Source organism: Ursus americanus, chromosome 1 (genome assembly GCF_024610735.1).
Source record: "Ursus americanus isolate L20-20 chromosome 1, mUrsAme1.1.p, whole genome shotgun sequence".
In the NCBI taxonomy this organism is placed as follows: Eukaryota; Metazoa; Chordata; class Mammalia; order Carnivora; family Ursidae; genus Ursus; species Ursus americanus.
The window spans coordinates 79,189,802-79,214,331 of NC_142127.1; the positions used below are offsets into that span (position 1 = coordinate 79,189,802).

The 24,530-nt window shown below is 39.1% G+C and overlaps 1 protein-coding gene and 1 non-coding gene across 2 annotated transcripts in view; both read left to right on the forward strand.

The window, feature by feature from the left end:
- ADAM23 (ADAM metallopeptidase domain 23) overlaps positions 1 to 24,530 on the forward strand; it is a 251,687-nt gene that overhangs the window by 7,079 nt on the left and 220,078 nt on the right. The gene's annotated exons all lie outside the window — the stretch shown is intronic.
- On the forward strand, positions 11,657 to 11,727 carry LOC148110804 (small nucleolar RNA SNORD36). The gene has a single exon (XR_015725986.1). It is a non-coding gene; the product is annotated as a small nucleolar RNA SNORD36 (small nucleolar RNA).

Below are 24,530 nucleotides of genomic sequence, written 5' to 3' on the forward strand. Positions count from 1 at the left end.
TCTTTATTTCAGGCAGCTATGTGCTTAGCTGAAGATTGGAGTCTTTGCCAAAGGAGAAGCTAAGAATAGCTCTTCAGAATGCTACTAGCTGTCCCTGCCCCATCCCTCTGTACTGTCTTTTCGGTATTCCCTCTCACATGACCTGTCTGGGAAACATAGTGCTTGGGATAGCTTGATGAGCAGAAAACCATATAATACACATAAGTCTTCAGATGCCACATGGAAACCAAAAACCAGTTGAAGTCCGAGTCTTTTAAATGTGCTCCACGTCCTTCATGGGGATTTGTCCTGTCCCGTTCCTTCCTGCCTGTGATCACTCCATGTGCCCCTGGTGCTTGATCTCTTCCTCTTTCTCAGCCTTACACTTGGCTTCTTGCTCTTCAGAGACATGCTTTGTTTTTCCATCGTTGGCCAGTCTTCAGCTCTCACTGTCTTATATTCCCCACAGTTGCTTTGAAATCGGCTATTCTGAAATTTTAGTTTTGGTTTTAGTGGTTGAGGATGGGACACAGTGAGTAGGGTTGTAACTGGAAATGTTTTTGTCTTTTCTCTCTGAGTTACCTCTACCATCATATCTGTCCTTGTTTCTAAAAAAATTTTTTATGTTGTGTTTTCCATAAGAGTCCCTCTTTATTCACTGAACTTGGCTTGAACTCGGCCTCACAGCTGACCCAAGCATTTTCCTTAATTGTCTTTCGTTACACTTGAATGAATGAATGATCCTCCTTTTGCTTTCTAGCAGATATTCTTTATTTCAGTTGGTATTTTTGGTTGGTATTTTTGACTTTTCCTTCCCTCATTTCCCATTCTCAATCAATCCCACTAGCTTTTGGAATCTTTCCTACTTTTGTGGTCTCTTCTTACTTCTCCCATTTGTGTTCTTTCTTTCAGTCAGTTTCTCAGCCAGCTCATCAGTTGTGGCTCAGTAACGACTGAGCATTCTATGCTGCCTTCCCCGACTATGTCTTCCCACTTTGGTCTCTTCCATATTTGAACACTTTTAGCATTCTGTTTCACATACTCATACGGTGTACCATTTTGTATTATTTCCTAATATTTTTTGTATTGTTTTAGGCCCTGTGTCATTCATTCATTTAAATTCTGCTCAGTATCTAAGGCAGTATTGGGAAAGTAGTTGGCCTTATATAAATATCTGTTACCTTGACAAATGAACAGAGTGAATATGACTGATACATACACACAGAGTAGAGAGCAGAGAAACATTTTTGCTGCAGTGTATGATGGTCCTGTTGACATTCCCAAACAATTAAAAAAGTTCATATGGAAACTTGCTTGTCAGTAGCAGAACTTTTGAGACCTAAGTGAACTCTATTCAAGATGCTAAGAAGTGGAAACTATAACTCCACTTACAATAGTGTTTTATATTCAATAACCAGACTAATTTTCAACTGTGCTTTTCAGAATTTAGTATATCCTTAGCATTTTAAAAGGGAGATTCACAGGCTTTGAGAAGAATCTTCCCACTAGCTTCTGATGTCTGATCAGAGAGGTAAAAATTGTATACTTTCTCATAAAATATCCACTATTGTCAGACTATGATATTCATGAGATAATTTAAATGAGCTTTAAGATATAGAACTATCAAATCTTAAATGAAAATATCGTTTTACTCCCTCCTCACATCCACATCAAGGTTGCCTCTCTCATGTTTCTGAATGCTCCTGAAGTGCCATTGTTTGAAAAAAATTAGTCAGAGTCTCACTTTCCCATCACAGAATACTCATAGAAAGTTCAAAATGTTTCAATGGGAATGGAAGAATGAGGAATAGTCTAGTAGAGAGATAATCAAAGAGGTTGGGTTATAATTATGACACTTATTGAGTACTGCTCTATCCCAAGAATGATCTATTATTGACTTCTCAGAATGTTCCTGGATTCTTAAAAATTATGTATCAGTTCTCTTTGTTTTACATTTCTTTTACATTTATCTCCACAAATCTGTTATCCTTAAAAATGCCAGCTGCCTCTTTCAAAAATATGCTTTCATTTGTCACACTGTATCACTTTTTCCCTGCTCATAATTTAAGACAACCATTGAGTTTTCTTCTCAGACATCTTGGGCACTTTGATTATAAGCAGGTTGGGAATGCAGTGAAGTATTCCTGAGAATAAGGGAGAAATCTAATCTGCATAATAATGGAAGAAATATTATCATCTTGTAACAAGCCACCAGCACTTCTATTCTCATAAAGATTCATTAGGGGTTTTGGGATTAATTGTTAAGATTGGGGGTTGGAAGGGAGGGAGGCATACATGATGTCACATAGAAGTCTTCCGATCCAACCTTAAGGACGTATGTTTTTGATTCTTTGAGAAAATAACATGTAAACAAGGAGTCAGATGACAGTTGAATGAATCATAGAGAAGGGCCATAATCCTGGTAATGAGACTACCTTCAGCCACTGTGATAGGAACGGCAAAGGCAATATCAGTAGCAATGGATGAGAGGTGGTGGTTGTAGAAGCTGCACCTGTTAGCTATGACTACCCTGTGGTAGAGCAGAGAGCTGGTAACGCTGGTGCTACAGAAGTAAGGGAGCTGTAATAGCCTCCCATAAGAGAACACAAACCAACAGATCCCAATGTGCCAACAGGGAGGATGAGGGACCCATAAGAACCCTGCACATCTGATTGAGAGGAGCCACTCTGGGGTATCCTCCATTGGCCCAGAATTTCCAGAATGTTCCAGAATATTAAGAAATAAGACATATCCACCATTTCCTAACAATAACAAGACCAACAATAATGATCCTGATGACGAGAGTAGCTAATACACTGTGCTTACTGCTAATACACTGTTCTGGGCCCTGTGCTAAGGGCTTCACATATATATTAACGCATCTCTGCTACTACTCCCCTTTCCTCTCAGCCCCCCAAAGGCACCTGTTGACCACTGCCAGTCTCTCAAGACCTGGGGGTGGGGGAACACTGAGGACTGTGGGGGGAGGGGAGAACCATGATGGAGAGCAAGCCTGTGGATTAGGTCTTTCTTCCTTTGAATCCATACTTTCTGCTAAATTTTGAAAATTGTTAAAAAAAACTATTTTGTTCAATTCTTCACTCTTTATGCAAAATTAGAAAGTAATTTTCATTTGGAATGGCATTTCTAGGTCCCAGTGGGGAGCATGTAGGATAACAAAGCGGTGCTGGGCAGTTAAAGCTTGTACCACACATGATTTATGCATTGGTAGTTTTCCAGAAGAGCCACAGGGTTAGATGAGGTCCGTAAAAGGAAGCAGACAAATTATGCTTCTAGGGCTATAGGTAGAGTTTTCAATAGTAGCTGACCATTTCTGCTTTTATTCCTGTCTTAGAAAAAACTTTTTTTTTTTTTTAAGTGAAATTTTCCCCACAGGCTCCTGGGCAATTATCCATTGCTATTTGGTTAAATGTGACCCTTAGTATACTTTGGCAAGAAAAGCGATTTTTGTATTTCACAATTTTGACACAGTATAGGTCACTGCCTCCCTGGTATTTGACAATCAAAATAATGGTCAAAAAACCTTTTTCGTCAATGTAATAAAAATTCGATTTGGCATTAGGGGAAAGCCAGTTATACTCTGTGGAAAATTAACTGAAGAAATTGATTGCTTTTTAAAAAGATTTTATTTATTTCTTTGAGAGAGAGAGAGAAAGAGAGCAAGCGAGCATGAGTGAGGGGAGGGGCAGAAGGAGAGGGACAAGCAGACTCCCTGCTAAGCGGGGCACCCCTCGGTTGTGGGGCTCAACCCCAGGACCCTGAGATCATGACCTGAGCCAAAGTCAGATGCTTGACTGACTGAGCCACCTAGGCACCCGAAAACTGATTGTTTTCTTGAAGGCGTCTGACACCCCGTAGCTCTGATACACCGTTAAATGAAACGGACAGTTTTAAGGATGCAGAACAGATTCTGCAGCAGTGGGGGCAGAGCAAGAACAAGGTAGCTGGTTGTAAAAATAATCTCCAATTTTTATGAAAAGCATCACATATGCCAGAACCGATTTAGACAGATACATAAGAGTTGGATAGGTAGAGCAAAGCTAAGATTTGTCCTGAAAAAATGCATTTTTTCCCCATAGACAATTTTGATTTTTTCAAATCTTTAGGCAAATTTCTATAGATTTGAAGAATAAGCCAAATTAGGTAAAGCTATGTGAAATAAGCATTTTTTTGATGATGATCACTATTGTTATGATTGTTTATTTTTGATGATGATGATTATTCTTTTGGTTGAAGTTGTTTCTGTAGTGGATAGAGTTAATAAATCCAAGACTCAAGGTTTAGATTAATATGCTTTGTACATTTGAATTTAAGAGGCAAGTTTTAGTGACTTTAAAATAGATTTAAGTTCTAATTATTTGTAAGTGACAATTTAAAAAGATTCATAAGAATTACATTTCTTATCAAGTCAAAGGAAACTCTAGTGCTATAGCTGCTATTTTTAGGTTCTAAAATGGTCTTGAGGGAAATTTGTTCTAAGGCTGAACGGACTATCAGAAAGGCATGAAAGCTCTCTGGAACAGGGGCATCAGCACAACAATTAGAAGTCAGAGAGTGAGCATGGCTGACTTTTGCAATCAGAAACAAAATAAGGAAAGTTTGGTTTTTTAAAAGAGAAAGACTTGACTATGAAAAATACCTATTTGTATGCTTCTGGCTACTCTAATATCCATGTACATGATGTTTCTGCATAATGTAACTTTATGTGGACAGAAAACAGCCTCAAGGGGCCTCAGATGCTGCAATTATTTCCAACCAAACACGGCAGGCACTGTGTGATGCCTCAATTGTGGCACAGACGGAAATATTCCTCCAAATTCCCTTCAACTCGTGATGTATTTGCAGTGTTTTTAAGGCCAAGAGGGACCGTGCCTCTCTCCTGGTTGTCTGGCTGAGTCTCCTTCATGCAGTCTTCCCTCTCGTTTTTACCAGGCTCCTGTCATTTACAGCTGGGCTGCCAGAAGCCCACCTTACCAGCTCTGGACATGAGCCAGAATTACCTTTATAAGATGAAGATCTGACCAGTCATTTCCTCATTGAAAAAGCAGCCACATCCAGTCTCATACTTTCCTCGTAAAGGGGTAAACTGGTACATGCCTTTTGAAAAAGGGTTTGCCAATATTTATTAAGAATTTTCAAACTCTATCTGTCTTTAGACTCAACAGCTCTGTTTCTTATCATCCATCATCAGCAAGCGGTCCGGAGCAGTTGCTTTCCAAGCAGAGATGTTTCATGCAGCATTATTTAAGACAATAAAAATTGGAAACAAACAACATACGTACACCTAGGGAGGGAGTTAGGTAGCCCATGGTATACCCAGTCAAGGAAGTATTTTTTAGCAGCTAAAAATACTTAATTGCATTATTTTAGAGCATGGGAAAGTGCTCATGCAATGAAGTTCAGTAAACACATTAAAATCCAAAAACATAAAATTCAGAGAAAATGTTGACAGCTTCCCTTCCCTCTTCCCATCTCCGCCGTCGCACCCTGAGGTGAGGTTCAGAAGTGGTCTCCCCGGGAGGGTAATAAACCTCATGCAGCCTTCGACCACTGCCAGAAGCTAGTCTTGGAAACACGCTAAGAAAATGATTTGATGTAATAGAAAAGAAAGCAGCATTTCAGTGCTTTGCTATTGCTTTGTGGAGCCAGAATGTGCCCATCGGGAGGCAAGTGGCTAGGATGCTTGAAAAACATGCCAAAGAGTTCCAAGTCAGCACCAGGAGTCCTTTGGGAAGGGGCTGTGAGCGGGGAGGTAAGAAATTGGGTGAGGAGGTTGGTATTGCTTGGCATAATAAGGTGAAATATTATCTTCAGTATATGTGGGAACCATGTTAACTCACAGTTAGGAAATGTTTCTCTACATCCTTGGTGTGAACTGAGACAGTGCTCTGGCTGGCTGAGAATTTTCCTTTGTCTCCATGGGAGTGTGTGTGTGTGCATGTGTGTGCATTTGACTCATGGGGTACCTGATGAATCTGTCAGGAAGGAAGAAGACCCGTATTTTCACGTCGCAATGGTAGAAGGACTCCTTTCCATCTTTTATGGACTATTATTCTAGCCTGAGAAGCCCAGGCTTTGGGAAGTGCCCTGTGCACTGCCCAGGGCAGGAAGGCGGCGGAAGGCAGGGCTTGGTTTTGTGCACGGACTCATTTGGTGGTGACGGCTCCCTGTCCGTGGACCGTGGGGGCACTCACATCTGGTGCATGCTTTGCATTTTTTCTTTTGCTTCCGTTCCCTCTCATCTTCTGGAAAGCCTGGTATTCTCTTCCAGCCTTGTGTGGTACTGTCGAGAGGAGGCAAAGGGCACTCTGGGGCCCTTTCTTTTTTTTTTTTTTTTTTTTTAAAGATTTTATTTATTCATTCGACAGAGATAGAGACAGCCAGCGAGAGAGGGAACACAAGCAGGGGGAGTGGGAGAGGAAGAAGCAGGCTCATAGCGGAAGAGCCTGATGTGGGGCTCGATCCCATAACGCCGGGATCACGCCCTGAGCCGAAGGCAGACACTTAACCGCTGTGCCACCCAGGCGCCCCTCTGGGGCCCTTTCTACCTCACCCTTCGAATGAGGTCAGTGGCACAAATAGCAGCGTTGTCGAGGGAAAGACACTAGGTATGAGTTCCAGGCACTTGCAGGCAGAGGAATGGGCCATGGCCAGAGCAGAGCTGAGAATGGTGAAGTAGTCTAACTCCATAGGGCCGGGGGGCTAAGAGGGGGCTCTGAAGTGCACTGAGACCGTTTGCTTCTCCTCCAAATAGATTAAACAGAGGTTCCTCCACTGTCCACTGGAACCACCCGGGAGCTTTTAAAAGGCACTGTTACGTGGGCCCCACCTCATAATAATTGAATCTGAATCTCTGGGGGTGGGGTCTGGCCATCAGTGTTTCGTAAGAGCTCTCCAGGCGATTCTGATGTACAGCCAGGTTGCAACACTACCGCATAGAAGGCGATCCGGAATGGGAGAGGCCTGTAATAAATACATCATCTAAATCTGAACAGCAACATTGCAAAAAACTTGAGAACATTGAAAAGTCTGGAAGGAAATACAGTCAGTTGTCACAATGGTAATTATGTCAGTTGTCACAATGGTAATTATGTCCATAAAGTCCCAGAACACTGAATTAGCAAATATTGAATTGTTGCTCTTGGGAGAAAGATGTGCTTATATATATATTATGTCACATAGATCATAATCTTAAATCCTAAAAACAAGTCCTGGTAGATTCTGTTTTCTTTATTTTACAAAAGAGTAAAAACGAAGTTCAGAGGTGTTAAGTGACTTGCCTGAGACTATTCCAGTAACAAGTGCCAGAGCTGAGATTCAAACCCTGTGCAGCTGACGGAGCTGGAGCTTCTTGCACTACCTTATACTGCCCCCTACCGACCCCGTCCTCGGGTCAGCTCAGCACCAGCGCTGAAACAAGCAGAGCGTCGCTTTGCTCAACCTCGCCTGGACTCAGATTTTCCATTGCTGTGTGCATTTCCACGAGTACTGATTTTGGAGTTACAACTAAATTTTAGGGAGTAGGTGAATATGCAAATATGGAATCTGCTAATGATGAAGATCAACTATCTACATTCATATTGACAGGAACTGTATTTAGATGGAATTAAGTGACTTTTTCTTCCTCATTTCTCTGTTTTTCTAAAATTCCTTTAGTGTTTATGTGTTACTTTTATAAGAAAAAAAGTGTAAAAAACAAACTAAAAATCTTTTCCATTTCTTCTCAAAGGATGGCTTTGACATATTTACATCAAAATCACTTTAAGTGCTAATTGAAAAGATATATTTCTGTTCCTCCCCTTTCAAAACTACTAAAACAGATTTCTTAAGGAACCCATGAATCTGCAGTTGGCAAATTCTCCAGATTTTTCTCATGTATATCAGTGTTAAAAATCATTTGCTATTTGCAGTCTCCAAAGAGTAAGGATGAAGTAAGAATATTCCAGATAAAGAAGTCACCACTCACAAACCATTGCTGGAAGAAATACAGAAGGATACACTTCATTATAAGAAAGGAATTAAACCTAGAAGAAAGGATTGGGGTGCAAGAGGCAATGGTGAGCAAAACAATTGGTAAGCATATGGTAAATCTGAATCACTGCCTAATAGCAAACCAAACAAAATAAAAGGGGGGTGATTAAAATGAGGGGAAATTAAATTAAAACAGAAGACTACCATAACATGGAAAAAGAGGATGTATGATTGGTGTTAAAACATTCTGAAATCTTTGTAGAGTCTGAGAGAAGAAAAGAGATGCTGATTAAACTTTTGCTGGAGGCATAGAAGCATGACCTAAAGATAACTAACAAGAGAATAAAACTATAAAGTATAATTTTGAAAAAGGCAAGAAAAAAAATTTAAAACTGTGATAACCATAAAAGAAAAGAAATACAAAGAAGCAAAGACAGGAGGAAAGAATGTTTCAAACAGAATGTGTGGGCAATGGAACAGAAGTGAAGACATTCTATTGTCAGATCTGAAATTTGATTTTACTCTACTTAAATGCTAATAACTTAGTCTATTATGGATTCATAGATGTTGGCAGAAGACACAAGATTCTTGGATAAGATACAAAAGATTTATCATTCACAGCCTGGCAAGTAGCATAAGCATCAATCAGCATGATTATGTCAGTTTCCTGGTTTCCTAATTCCCATGACAGTGACACAGGGCACCCACATAGATGTGTGCATGCACAGCAGGTTGTTACAGGAGAGGAACACTGAGCTGGGAAGCCTGTTCTTTTATAGCAAGCAATAAACAAGCTTGCTCTTTGTCCCAGAGGGAGACATTGCCTCATCTCCAACGGTTGCTTGCTGCAGACACAACTCTGAGAATAGTCCTGGTAAAGATCAGTCAGGGCTTTGCATTCTTGGGACACACAGCAAGATATTTAGGAGCACAAGACACCCATGGAGGAGTAGCTGTCAATACATATAAGTGACAACCTGGGAGTAAATTGGTTTGCTGGACCATATGGTGCACTGGGTTGGAGACAAGGAAAAGGAGTGGGGAAGGAGTGGGGAGAAGTAAAATAATTACAAGTCCCACTGTTAAGGGCGTTTGTATGACTGCTGTAACAAAAATACCAAAGGACTAGGTGGCGGAAATAGCAAACATTTATTTCTCAGAGTTCTGGAGTCTGGGAACTCCAGGATCAAGGCACCAGCAGGACTTACATAACATTTTAATAAAGAACATAAATTTGTGGAAAAGTGTTAAGGAAAAAGAAAAGGACTTTGAAATCTTCTAGGGGATGGTAAGGAAGGTGAGTATATGGAGAAAACTAATGGAAGATAAGGGTTATTTCAGCAAGGTTTTTAGCAAGGTATGTTGGTTTCTCTGGTGCCATGTCTGGGCTGATAGGGAGTGGTCTCCAATGATTGAGAATGGTATTGCCCTTCCTGGTAGAGAAGGGGAGAACAGAGAGGTGTTTTTTTTTTTTAAGGCTTTTTTACATTTTTAAGTACTTTGTATACTCAATGTGGGGCTCAAACTTACAACCCTGAGATTAAGAGACACACGCTCCTCCCAGCTGAGCCCGCCAGGTGCCCCAAAGAATTTTTCTTGGGTCTGTTTCTTCTCAGTTGTTTTCAGGTCAAAATAATCCTTATGCCAGAGTAGCATATATTGGGGTGTTATACTCTGAACCCCTTCAACCACTACGTTCATGCACTATGTACATTTATTTGTTTTGTAAAGATTTTTTATCTTTAAGTAATCTCTACACCCAACATGGAACTCCAACTCACTTGCTCTACTACTGACTGAGCCAGCGAGGCACCCCGTATTATGTCCGTTTAAAAACATGCATGAGAATAGATTGAAGAAAGATGAGATAAAATAAATGAATATATATTCAATATTAGTTCTAACAGTTTCTTCTCATTTTGCAGTAGATTATCTTATGTACCCTTGGTACATGTCACTCAATATGGAGACCACTGCGGTTTGGCATAGATTCCTTTGGAAATGTGTCCATGGTATCATAATTTATTCTCTCTGATCTACTGCCCAGCAATTGGGCTTTCTTATCAAAAAATTCTGCAGTGAACATTCTTGGACAGAAATCCTTGTTTAATTGTTTGACAGTGTCTGTAAAATGAATTTTTTATAGCAGTAATGCTGAGTCAAGTGGCATATGCATTTTACATGTTGGTAGATGCTCTCAGATTGCCCTACAAAAAAGCTGTACGAATTCACATTCTTTTTTTTTTTTTTTTTTAAGATTTTATTTATTTATTTGACAGAGATAGAGACAGCCAGCGAGAGAGGGAACACAGCAGGGGGAGTGGGAGAGGAAGAAGCAGGCTCATAGCAGAGGAGCCTGATGTGGGGCTCGATCTCATAACGCCGGGATCACGCCCTGAGCCGAAGGCAGACGCTTAACCGCTGTGCCACCCAGGCGCCCCACGAATTCACATTCTAGATGATAGTCTATAAAGGTACTCTTTCCCATACTATCTATAAAACTAGGTATTAATCTTTAAAATGTTGTCCAATTTGGGGCATCTGGGGGGCTCAGTCAATTAAGTACCTGACTCTTGATATCAGCTCAGGTGTTGATCTCAGGGTTGTGAATTCAAGCCCTACACTGGGCTCCATGCTGGGTGTGGAGCCCACTTAAAAAAGGAAAAACAAGAAATAAAATTTTGTCCAATATAATAGGTGAGTAATAATATATTGTGGTTTATTAAAATAGCATTTTAAAAATTATAATTCAGTTCTGGGGCGCCTGGGTGGCTCAGTCGTTAAGCCTCTGCCTTCGGCTCAGGGCGTGATCCCAGGGCTCTGGGATCGAGCCCCACATCAGGCTCCTGCGCTGGGAGCCTGCTCCTTCCTCTCCCACTCCCCCTGCTTGTGTTCCGTCTCTCGCTGACTGTCTCTCTCTCTGTCAAATAAATAAATAAAAATCTTTTAAAAAAATAAATAAAAATTATAATCCAGTTCTAACATATTAAATTGGACTTAAGGCACTGAATTGTGTGTTTATATCCTATGTTATTCCCCCCACCCCTCTTTTTGGGGACATATCTCTAAAAGCTACGTGTAAATTAAGAAAATTAGCCCTTTGTCATGTATGCTATAAATATTTTCTCAGGTTGTCTTTTTTTAAAAAATATTTTTTTACTTATTTGAGAGAAAAGAATGCAAGAGAGAGAGAGGACGAGCAACGGGGAGGGGCAGAGGGAGAGGGAGAAGCAGACTCCCCGCTGAGCAGGGACCCTGCGATCCTGACCTGAGCTAAAGGCAGACGCTTAACTGACTGAGCCACCCAGGTGCTCCTCCCAGGTTGTCTTTCGTTTGTCGAATTGTTTGTGACCATGCAGAAATGTTTAACTTTTTTTTTTTCAATGTAGTCAAATCAGTAACTTTTCTCTAGATATTTATGCCCAGAGCAGCATGAGAAAGGTGGTAATCTCAGCAGCCACTTGCTTGAATGCCAGGTTAGGAGCTAGAGTGGGAAGGTGAGACCTTAGGCTCTGTAGTGCGGGTGGGGAGGTTGGGGTGGGAAAGGCCAGCAAAAAGGGGGCAAGTTAGGAAACCCTTAGGATAGCGAGGTTACATGGGAAATATGAGTAAGGGCTCTGGGACCAGCCTTTGTGGATTCAAATCCCAAGACTAATATTTACAGAATGACTTGAGTTGAGGTGGGAGGCAGGTGATGAATTTTTCTGTGCCTTAGTTTCTTCATGTAGAAATTATTAGTATTTTATCTGAGGCTTACATGAGCTGAGGCACAGGCAGACAGAAGCCTGGCAGACAGAGCGTGCTCCGTAAAGAAGAAATAAAGAGAACTTGGGCTGGGATGTGGGAGAAATGGGAAGGAATAGACATGTTGACAGACTTGTAGAATGTAGTTGAGGAGGGTCAAGAGGAGTGAATGGCCCTCTTTCTGTGGTTAAAATCATGACCATATTAATGAAAAATAACAACAGAACACAGTGATGCTGTGGCATGGAGGTCCAACAGAGAGACCCTACAACCAGACAAATTATTCCAAATTCCAGCTCTACGCTTCACTGGCTTTGTAACAGTGAGCAAATCACTAAAGTGTGGAATAGTCATTTTACCTATCTTATAGATGAGGAAATGAAAAGTGAGCTAATGTATGTAAAGCACCTAGAATACTATTTGGCACAGAGTATATACTTGAAAATATTAGCCATTGTTATTATTATTAAATTTTTTTTTTTTGCATTTACCTGGTTCTTTTTTACTATCACCTCATTTGAGTTTTCTGAGATCCTTGTTCCTTTCAATATGCATCCACCATAGCCAAGGTGTTGCTGATTTCACCAGGTCCTAAATATTGGGGCTGACTTAAGAATGCCCTTCCATATTCTGGATCTTTCTTATTCCTTGCTAAGCTAATAATATTCTGTGTTATTAATAGGCATTGATAACTTCATGTTATCCCTATCAGATGACATTTTCATTTTAACAAGAATTTTCAAGGCCTTGACTCAACGGAATGAGTAATGTGGTTATTTTAGGTATCCTGGCAGAGAGAAACGGTCCTTGGGCTGGGAGAGCTTCCCTAAACTCTAAATTTATATCAAGCCAACAGCTGCCTACTCTGCTCACTCAGAATATGATGTGGGGGTTGTATTGGTGATTTGAGGAGTGATTTAAATCAATTAGCCAAGATTTTTGCCAGGAACTGTAGTAGGTAATTTGGGGAAGAATATAAAGATGAATAATCCTTGTTTCAAGGAATTAATAATCTCACCGAAGAGATTGAGATGCAGAAAAATGAAAAAGACAGTTATTTTCATCACCAAGGTCATAATAGATGTGAGAATGTTGTGTACTGGTCATTATAGGAGTGTGAGATCCTCAGGGCCAGGTCAAACCAGGAGGAAGATTATTTATAAAGCTGCTCATACGATTGTTTTATCACACAGCCAAAGCAAGAACAAGTGCTTAGAAATAGAGCTGGCTCTGCGCTCAGAATCACTGAAGGGGGAGATACTGCACTAAGTTATGCAGCAGATGGAGTGTTTGGCTGAAGCATTCAGACACTGAGAGCCTGGGGCAAGGACTGGGTGCAGGGCGAGTGAAGGTGGGAGACCCATGTAACCTAGCGGAGGACTTCTTTCCCATGAATTCTGGCATGCCTCGCTGAGGTGGGATGGTTCTTAAAGGGATCAAGCTGGGACAAACAAATAATAAGGCCTGCTTCCTTATTTATAAAATGAGGAGATGAAACACATGAGCACTGAAGTATTTCCCAGTTCTGGTGGTCTGTAAGTCAAGCATTCTAGGACCAGACAAAAGGCTATTGTTGTATAATAAGTAGTAGTCAGATGAGCCGTAGAGACCCATGTTTCCAAACTGTAGCCCATCAGAGTTCTTTTGTTCATTTGCTGTGTGTGAAATCTTTCAATTTTCTTACACTACCACTTGAATGCATTAAGAAAATGTAGATTCCTTATTCTCCAAAACTGAAGCGATCTTCTTTACAAATTCCTGCAAAGTAGGAGAAAGAAAGAGAAACACATTTAGCCCAGTTTAATGATTTAAATAGTCTTCTTGATCTTTGGTCTTTTAGTTTTTACCCTACCTCTCCCCACCTGCTTTACTCCAGGATTGTGTCTTGGTGTATTTGCTTGTATAATCCCATGGTATTGAGTGGAGGGAGTCCTTGTGTTCATACAGCTGTGTCTTCTGCTTCCTTAGTTGTAACAATCATCTACCTGGTTACTGCCAGAACTGAAAGCATTGAAGGCTGAAACCATTTCCTAGTGTAATTTGTGTTCTGGCCTCTCTAGTTTGGTCCTGGTCCAGTGGTTTTCTAGCTGACTGGGTCTGACCCAGTCCTGATAGGTTTTGTGGAAACCCCTGGAGGCCTAGTTATGATTTCCATTTGGGTCTGGCCCAATAACTCTCTTCCCTCCCACTGTACATTCATCTTCTGCCCGACTGGCACTTGCTGTTGAAACTCCCTCACCAGCCTTTCAACTATAACTGAATCCCATCTAGGCCATGTCTCCCCAGCCATGCTCACCACGTGATTCACTATGAGAAGCTTGTGTCCTTGGTAGATAAGGTGACTGTATTCCAGACGTTCAGCATGAAGCAGAACAAGTCTTTTGCCTGTGAAGATCCCCAACTTATCTGGGTGTTTCTAAGTCCTTTAGCCTTTTAATCCATTCAATCATTGTATATTGAGTACCTATTATGTGTTAGGCCTGCTTCTAGGTGATGGTGATGTAATGGTGAGCAATGGTGAACAGACAGGGTTCCTGTTCTCATGGAGCTTGTGGAGTGATGGGGGGTACACATGGTGAAGAACTCAGCAAACAAATAAATAAATGCAATATTTTAACTGTTATGAAAGAAACAAAAAGGATTTTGTGGCCCAAAATAATAAAGAGACTATTTAAAGACCTGTTGTAGAAGGAGTGGTTTGGGGAAAGTTTCTCTGATAAGACACTTAATCTGAGAAGGGTGAGAGGTAGCCAAACATTTGAAGATGAGAAGATGATCCAGGCATAAGGAACAGCAAGTGCAAAGGCCCTAGTTGGTGAAGAGCCACAAGTTGGGCTGGAAAATGATCCGTGGTTGTAAGATTTTCCTTCCATTCTTATAGGCAAGTGACATAATTTTCGGGTATGATTAAGATTACTTATTAGAAACTTGCTGAATATTAATCAAGGCCCAGTCTAGGGTGAGGTAAGTGAGGGACTCACCTCAGGTACAAAATGTAAGGGAGCACCAAAGAACTCAGTAGTAAAGAGACATCACATTTAAAAAATAAGAATTAACATAAAACAACGATGAACAAAATATCAAATATTTAAAGAAAAGACAGTATTACTGAGTTTTCCTTTTGCCATAGGCTCCAATATGGCTTGGACAGCACTGGTATTAAGGATTGCTATCATCTGTGAACAGAGATAATTTTACTTCTTCCTTTCTAATTTGGATGCCTTTCATCCTCTTGCCTAATTGCTCTGGCCAGAGTTTTCAATACTGTGTTGAATTAGAAGTGGTGAATGTAAGCATCCTTCCCTTGTTCCTCATCTTAGAGGAAAAGCTTTTGATATTTCACTATTGAGTATGATGTTTGCTGTGGGTTTTTCATATATGACTTTTATTACATTGAGGTAATTGTCATCTATTCCTACTTTGTTTAGTTTTTATCATGAAAGGGTGTTGAATTTTGTCAAATGGCTTGTCTGTATCAGTTGAGATGATTATGTGGTTTTTATCTTTCATTCTGTTAGTATGGTGTATTACATTGACCAATTTTTTTAAAAAATATTTTTTGATTTGAGAGAGAGAGAGAGAGAGGGCACATGCACAGGGGCAGAGGGAGAGGAAGAGGGAGAAGGGAGCCTGAGCAGGGAGACTGATTCGGGGCTCTATCCAAGGACCCTGGGATCATGACCTGAACCAAAGGCAGACACTTAGCTGACTGAGCTATCCAGATGCCCCTGACTGATTTTTATATATTGAACCATCCTTGCATTCCAGCAATAAATCTCACTTGGTCATGATGCATAATCCTTTCAATATGTGGCTGAATTCAGTTTGCTAGTATTTTGTTGAAGATTTTTACATCAATGTTTGTAAGGGATATTTGTTTGTACTTTTCTTTTCTTATAGTGTCTTTGTCTGCCTTTGGTACCAGGGTAATCCTGGCCTCATAGAATAAGCTGGAAAAGTATTCTTTCTGCTTCAATTTTTTGGTAATGGTTTGAGAATTGGTATTAGTTCTTTAAATGTTTGGTAGAATTCACCAGTGAAATCATCTAGTCTTGGACTTTTCAGGTTCAGGATTTTTTCTTTGTTAGGAAATTTTTTATTACTGATTCAATCTCTTTGCTAGATATAGGTCTAACCAGATTATCAATTTCTTCATGATTAAGTCTTGGTAAGTTTTGTGTTTCTAAGGATTTGTTCATTTCATTTAGGTTATCCTTTTGTTGGCTTAAAATTGTTCATAATACTCTCTTAAAATCCAATTTATTTCTGTAGAATTGGTAGTAATGTCTTCACTTTCATTTATGATTTTGGTAATTTGGATCTTTATTTTTTTTTCTTCTTAGTCTAACAAAAAGTTTGTAAATTTTGTTGATCTTTTTGAGGAACCATCTTTGATTTTATAGAATTTGTCTATTATGTTTCTATTTTGTATTTCATTTATCTTTCTTTTAATCTTTATTACTTTCTTCCTTATATTAGTTTTGGGTTTAGTTTGCTTTTCTCTAGTTCCATGAGGTGTAAAGGTAGGTTGTTGATTTGAGGTCTTCTTTTTTAATGTAAGCATTATAGTTATAAACTTTCCCTTTAGTACTGCTTTCACTCAGTCCTATATGTTTTGGTATGTTGTATTTTCATTTTTATTTATCTCTAAGTATTTTTTAAAATTCGAATTCCAGTATAGTTAATATACAGTGTTATATTAGTTCCAGAGGTATATTATAGTGATTCAACAAGTCTATACATTATTCAGTGCTCATCATGATAAGTTGTACTCTGTAATTCCCATCACCTGTTTCACCCATCCCACCCTCCTCTTTGGTAGCCACCAGTTTGTCCTCTATAGTTAAGAATCTGTTTCTTGGTTTATTGCTCTCTCTTTTTTTCCTTTGCTCATTTGTTTTGTTTTTAAATTCCACATATGAGTGAAATCATGGTATTTGTCTTTCTCTGAATGACTTAGTTCACTTAGCATTATAGTCTCTAGCTCCATCCATGTTGCAAATGGCAAGATTTCATTCTTTTTATGGCTGAATAATATTCCATTATATATCTTCTTTATCCATTCATCTACTGATAGACACTTGGCTGGTTCCATGTTTTGGCTATTGTAAATAATGCTGCAATAAATGTAGGGTGGATGTATCCTTTGAATTAGAGTTTTTATAGTTTTGAGGGGTAAATGCTGGATCATAGGACAGTTCTTTTGAATGCAATTACTGGAGCGCAATTACCGGATCATAGGGTAGTTCTATTTTTTAATGTCCTTGTGTGTACTTTTAATCTATTAGTTGTGTAAGATGGTGTTGTTTAATTTCCATGAATTTGTGAATTAAAAAATTTTTATTTTGTTACTGATTTCTAACTTCATCCCAATGTGATCTGAGAAGGTACTTTGTGTGTTATCTATCTCTTTAAATCTATTGAGACTTAATTTATGGGTTAACATATAATCTAACCTGGAAAATGTTCCATGTGCACTTGCGAGGAATGTGTATTCTGTTGTTGAATAGATTATGCTGTATGGCTGCTAGATCTAGTTGGTTTATTGTGTTGTTCAAGTCCTCTATTTCCTATTTCTCTTCTGTCTTGTTGTTCTTTCTGTTATTGAAGTGGGGTATTAAAATTTCCAACTATTATTGCAGATCTATTTTTCATTTTAATGTTGTCAGTTTTTGTTTCATGTATTTTGATGGTCTGTTTTTAGGTGTATATATACTCATAATTATTATACCTTTTTGCCGTATTGGACCTTTTATTAATATACTATGTCCTTTTTCTCTTGCAAACTTTTAAAATTTAAACTCTTATTTGTCTTATCTTAGTATAGCTCCTCCTGCTTTCTTTTGGATACTATTTGCATGGAAAATCTTTTCCCATCCTTTCACTTTCTACGTCTTTGTGTCTTTGGATCTAATGTGAGTCTCTTGTAGATAGCATACGGTTGAGTCATTTAAAAAGTTTATTCTACTAATCTCTGTCTTTTGATTGAGAGTTTAATCCATATACATTTAAATTAATTACTGATAAGGATGAATTACTTTTGTCTTCTTGTTATTTGTTTTCTATATGCCTTAAAGCTTTTTGTCTCTTATTTACTGAATTACTCGTTTATGTGTTCAGTTTTTTTGTGTGAAACATTTAAATTCTTTTCTCATTTTCTTCTGTGTATATTCTATAGTTTGTGTGTGTGTGTGTGTGTGTGTGTGTGTGTGTGTGTGTAATTACCATGGCTATGACATTTAACATCCTAAAGTTATGCTCTAATTAGAATTTATAACAGCTTAACTTGAATAATACACAAAACTCTGTTCTTTTACAGCCTGTCCCAATTCCTTTCAGGTGTTGTCACAAAATTACATCCTTATGTGTTTTGTGTTCAAAAACATGAACTAACATTAAAAAAAATGCATTAGTCTTTTAAATTTTGTAGAAAACAGTGTCCCCTGGGTGGTTTAGCTGGTTAAGCATCTGCCTTCAGCTCAGGTTATGATCTTGGGTCCTGAGATCCAGCCCCACATTGGGCTCCCTGCTGAGCAGGGAGCCTGCTTCTCTCTCTCCCTCTGCTGCTCTCCTGGCTTGTGATCTCTCTGCTCATGCTCTCTCACCCATGCTGTCTCTCTCAAATAAATAAATAAATAAATAAATAAAATCTTAAAAAAATTATGTAGAAAACAATGTAGAGTTACAAACCAAAGTTAAAACAATACTAGCTTTTAGATTAATAATTGTTTTTAAAAATGTATTAATCTCTTAAGTTATATAGAAAATAAAAAAGGAGTTACAAACCATTGTTATAGTGATACTAGCTCTTATAATTCGCATGTATTTACCTTTGTTGAGACCTTTATTTCTTCATACAGCTTCAAGTTTGTGTGTAGTATCTTTTCATTTCAATCTGCAGGACTCCCTTTAACAAGTCTAGTGGTAGCAAACTTCCTCATCTTTTGTTTATCTGGAAGTGTCTTAATTTCTCCCTCACTTTAAAGGACAGTTTTGTTAGATATAGGAACCTTGGTTGATATTTTTTTTTCTTTTAGCACTTGAGTGTTTCAGCACACTGCTGTCTGGCCTCCAAAGTTTGTTTGTTTGTTTCTTTTTTTTTTTTTTTTTTTAAGATTTTATTTATTTGACAGAGAGAGACAGTGAAAGAGGGAACACAAGCAGGGAGAGTGGAGAGGGAGAACCAGGCTTCCTGCTGAGCAGGGACTCTGGGATTATGACCTGAGCCGAAGGCAGATGCTTAATGACTGAGCCACCCAGGCGCCCCTGGCCTCCAAAGTTTCTGATGAGAAATCTGCTTGTTATTTTCTTGAAGATCTCCTATATGTGATGAGTTGCTTCTCCCTTACTGATTTAAAAATTCTCTCTTTGTTTTTGTCTTTTGACAGTTTGATTTTATTATGTCTCAGTATGGGTCTCTCTGATCATTCTACTAAGAGTTTGTTGAATTTCCTGGGTGTTTATATTCTAGTTTTTCATCAAAATTGGGAAGTTTTCAGCTGTTATTTATTCAACTATTTTCTCTACCCCTTTCTTCAAGGGCTCTCACAGTGCATGTGTTGGTCTGCTTGATGGTTTCCCATAGATCACTTAGGCTCTTTAAATTTTCTTCACTCTCATTTCTTTCTATTCTTCAGATTTGATGATTTCTATTGTCCTTTTTTCAAGTTCGCTGGTTCTTTATTCTGTCTGCTCAGATCTGTTTTTGACTCCATCGAGTTAATTTTTTTTTTAACTATACTTTTCAGCTCAAGAATTTTTTTAAACTTTTGTTTAAAGTTTCCCTCTATTGGGGTGCCTGGGTGGCTCAGTCAGTTTAGCAACTGCCTTGGGCTCAGGTCATGATCTCAGGGTCCTGGGATCGAGCCCTGAGTTGGGCTCCCTGCTCAGCGGGGTGTCTGCTTCTCCCTCTCTCAATGACCCTCTCCCCCACTCCTGCCCTCACTCACTCACTTTGTCTCTCTCTCAAATGAATAAATAAAAAAAAATCTTAAAAAAATAAAGTTTCCCTTTATTGATATTTCTTTGCTTACATATTATTTTCTTCACTTTCTCTACATCTTCTATTAGTTCTTTGAACATTTTCAAGACAGTTTTAAAGTGTTTAATAGATCTGCCATTAGGCCTTTTTCAGAGGCAGTTTCTGTTAGTTTATTTTTGCCCTTTGAATGGGCCACACCTTCCTGTTTCTTCATATGCCTTCTGATTTTTTTCGTTAAAAACTGGACATTTGAGTCTAATTGTATGCTAGCTCTGGAAATCACATTCTTCTCCTACATTAGGGTTTGCTGTTTTTGTTTTGTTTCCCTATTTTTGCATTTGATTGTTGTGGGCTGTCTTTGTACCAAGTATCAGCCTAAGATGTAAACTTAGTCTTCTCAGTTCTTTTCAGAACCTGTATGTTTCCCTGCGCTTGTGGAGACTTGTAATTCCTCCTGCATATGTGGTTGCTTTTTAATGTCCTAGTCTTGCTTCCAAAAGGAGAACAAAAGAAAAAGGGGAGGGGTAAATTTGCTGGCCTTTTAAATGTCGTAGGAATCCTTTCAGCCCAAGGGGAGAGACTTGTGACAATTGAGGGAGGTGCAGCAACTGTGCTGCTACCTTTTTGTCTCCACTTCTGTGATCAGAAACACCCATCAGTTATCAGAGAACAGATTGCCAACATTTGGTGTATAGGGTCATTTTTATCCATCCCGGTTCCCATTGCTTGCATGCTGTGGGCTGTGGGATGAGTAGCTGCTACTGTGCCAAGAGGTAAAATTGACAGAAATTAACCACAACTCACTGTCCAAGCCTTACCCTGGAGTTGCAAACCCCCAGTAGACTACAGAGTTCCAAAAACGTTACTTTTGTCAGATTCTGTCAGTGCAGTTATCTAGGTAAGGAGACTGATTGCTGGTGCTTCCTACTTTGCCATCTTCCCACAATCCTCTATCCTCTTAAGGTTTACTAAAATTTATAATTCATAAAAGGAGATGATTGGAATGTCTGTCAAGTTTGAGAGGACTGGCCTTTATGAGTGCAGCATACATGTTGATTTGAGTTGGTAATGGCTTTTTGTTGTTATATTCATTTAATACATATTTATCAACATATATGAAAAATCACCATTATATTTTCCCTTTGTTAGATTTTTTTTTTAAAGATTATTTATTTATTTATTTATTTGACAGAGACAGCCAGCGAGAGAGGGAACACAAGCAGGGGGAGTGGGAGAGGAAGAAGCAGGCTTATAGCAGAGGAGCCTGATGTGGGGCTCGATCCCGGAACGCCGGGATCACGCCCTGAGCCGAAGGCAGACGCTTAACGACTGCGCCACCCAGGCACCCCTCCCTTTGTTAGATTTTTTATCTTGTATCATCATCTTGACTATTCTCAAATTATTCTTCCACAGGAAATTAGGAATGGATGAAGAAAATGGGCTGCCATAGAGAATGCTTGAGAAGTGTCAGTACAGCTCAACGGCTAGCTTGGTTGGGACAGGCTTTATGGTGGTTTAGGGCAGAAAGATGGTATAGAGACTTAAGCTGTTATTTGATTCACTTACTACTTGGGAGAAGGTGATGGGCCAGAGCTGTGGCCACTAGGGCTGAGAGATGGAGCGGGAACTCCCAATCCAATTCTGTGGTGAATCTGAAGTCAAAGATGTAAATAAAGCTGAAAACAGTTGTATAAGAGTTCTGAGATTCAGGGGATCATTAGGCAATCTCTGGGGACAACCACAGCTGAAAAGAGCTGGAGGCTGCTAGGACAGCCAGTGTTTGAAACAAGAATCATGACTTCTGTGATTGTATATCCTCTGGGTAGCAATCAGAAGCTGTGATTAGGATGGGTGCTGTGAGTATATTAAGAGTAGACTCAGGGGCGCCTGTGTGGTTCAGTCAGTTGAACATCCAACTTTTGTTTTTGGCTCAGGTAATGATCTCAGGGTTGTGAGATCAAGCCCCATATCAGACTCTGCACTCAGTGGGGAAGTCGGCTTGAGATTCTCTCCCTCTCTCTATGTCTCTTCTTTCTCTCTCTCCCTCAAATAAATAAATCTTTAAAAAAAGAAGTCGAATCAGACAGTATAACTCACTTAGTTAATCTCCTTTAAAACCGTCTGAACTAACACCTTCCCTTGCTGTGTCTCTATGCCTTTGATCAGTTGTACTTAGAAAGCCAAGTTATTGCAATCAGGCTAGAAAAGGCAGATAGAAAGGGAAAGTACATCTCTTTTTGTGTTCATTACCAACTTTACCACCTGACAGTTGGTTTACTGCTGACTTTCTATTTTCTGGACTCCTGAACTACCTCCACTGGGTAATCAGGAATCCTAAGGTATTCCCATAGAGGGAGACCTTGGATATCAGTTGGTCAACTTACAGAAGAAACAAGAGTCGGGAAAGACCACTCTCTTCATCTTGGGTGTCCATATGTAACTCTAGTTAGCCTAGAAAGCCTGGGACTTTGTCAGTTTTCTCCTGGAAACACAGCTGCAGTCCGCGTTCCCTTGATTCTGAACATTGTGCTGAGAGTGAGGCCACCTGTCCCTATATCTGTATTTTTTTCTCAAAGAGCTGAGTGATTGCCTAGAACAGCTGTGGGTATTTGTGTTTTATTTTTATAAGCCCTAAGCAACTGAGTGAAAAGCAAAGCCGATTATGTCATTGAGCCCTTTAATATGTATGAACAGGATAGCAGAAAACTGAGTTAGCCCTGGCAAATACAAGGTTTCTATAGAAGAAGCATTGAATTTTAGTGGGGAATTAGTTTGCTTTTTTGGGGAAAGACTATTTTTATTTTGTTTATGTTCATTTAGATAAACTATCCTTACACAAAGTTTCTTTAAATCCTACAAACACTGAATTTATCAATGCAAGATTGCAGAGGAAGAGGGGTGGAGGACATGCCACATACCAGTCTAGCAAAGAGAGTGAGGTTTTTAAGTGCAGTAACCCCTACAGATTTGTTTGTTCTTTAGGCTGTTTAAAATAACCTTTCCTTTTTTTCTTTGAAGGTTATGGAGTTGAAATGTTACTGTAAAGTTCAACATCCACGCTGAAAACTTACTTGTGGCATCATAGCATTAAGTCAAGAATTTAGATAGCTGGAGCCAAGTTTCTGGCATTCATACCAAATGCCAGAGAGCCTTTGGCCACTGGCTATCATCCGTCTTCAGGTCAGTGTAAGTGAGAAGGCAGTTTTATTTAGTATTGTGTAGCATCTTACTTGGACTTAGAAGTATCTTGGATCCTTGGGTCCACCACGACATTTTTAGTGGTAGTGGGGATGGTGAGTGGCGACGTTTTGGGAAGTTAAATAAATAGAATTTCTAATCTTAATATGAAGACTCATAGATTCCTTCTACCCAACCAAATTGTCACAAAATTTGGGACATTTTGCTCTCTTTTTCTTTTCCTTCTTATTTTAAGGTGAACCCAGTTTCTCTCCCCAGTTTGTTATACTTTTCTCCTTTATTATGAAAATGCTACTTGTTATTTTTAAAGCTTTGGAAAATACAGAAAAACTAAGAATAGGAAAAAATCCTATTTTGAAGGGCAAGTGTTGTTAGTATCTCTCTTAGTCTTGGTCCAGGTGTATGTGTGTGTGTTCATAATTAAGACCATATTGTATGTACAATTTTGTATTCTTTTTTTTTAAAGATTTTATTTATTTATTTGAGAGAGAGAGAGAAACAGCCAGCGAGAGAGGGAACACAAGCAGGGGGAGTGGGAGAGGAAGAAGCAGGCTCCCAGTGGAGGAGCCTGATGTGGGGCTCGATCCCAGGACTCTGGGATCACGCCCTGAGCCAAAGGCAGATGCTTAACGACTGAGGTACCCAGGCGCCCCGTACAATTTTGTATTCTTAAAAAAATTAACACTCTCATAAGCTTTCTGCAATGTTATTAAAAATTCCGTAAAAAATTCTACCACTTCCTCTTCTTCTTTCCATTCCCTTCTTTAAAAATTATTTCTTGGCTCACTTCTCTCTTTATTCTTTCTTTCTTTGTCAAAATGCTATTAAGGAAATGTTTGCTTTTGGACAAGACAACATAATAGGGACGGACTTTTCCCTACAGCCTGTGAAGAGATGGCTATGTCAGTCTAAGGAGGCAGCAGCTAGTTTGTGGGTAGTACCAAAGAAGAATGAGCCTCATGGAAATAAAGCTCTCAGCATCTGAAGAGCATTCTCCATGACTTTCATCTCAGGACTTAACAATACACATCTGTGAGGAAATGACTCCAGTTTTGGGAAAGAACTGCCTAGAAGGATTAAAAAGAAAAATGATAGGGGTTCCCATAGGGCTTGGAGGAGTTCGCATTCCCCATCAGCTGGAGTGGATAGATCTCACAGCTTATGGAGTCAGATAATGCATTTGGAAGGATATGCTGTGTACAATGGGACAAAACTTGCCCTAGGTTAAAAGGTGTTTTGTTCTTACATAAAAAAGAATAAAAGCAAGCCTCAATAGGGTCAAACTGTTTCCAAGTTTATTCCAAGGACAAAGCTCAAGAATTTTTGTAGAAATATGGGAAAAAAATCTAGCCTCCAATAAGGTCAAATTAACAATGTGAGGTCTAATAAAGTTACTAGGTATTTGAACAAGCACGAAAATATGAACTATAATTGGGGAAAAAAAACAATCAATAGACTCAGATCACACAAATTATAGAATTAGTAAACAAGAACATTAGAACAGATATTGTAATTACATTTCAAATGTTCAAAAAGGCAGATTAAAATATGAGTACATTAAGGAGAGACTTAAAAGATATTTTTAAAAACTCAGAACAAATTTTATTTTTAAAGATTTTATTTATTTATTCGACAG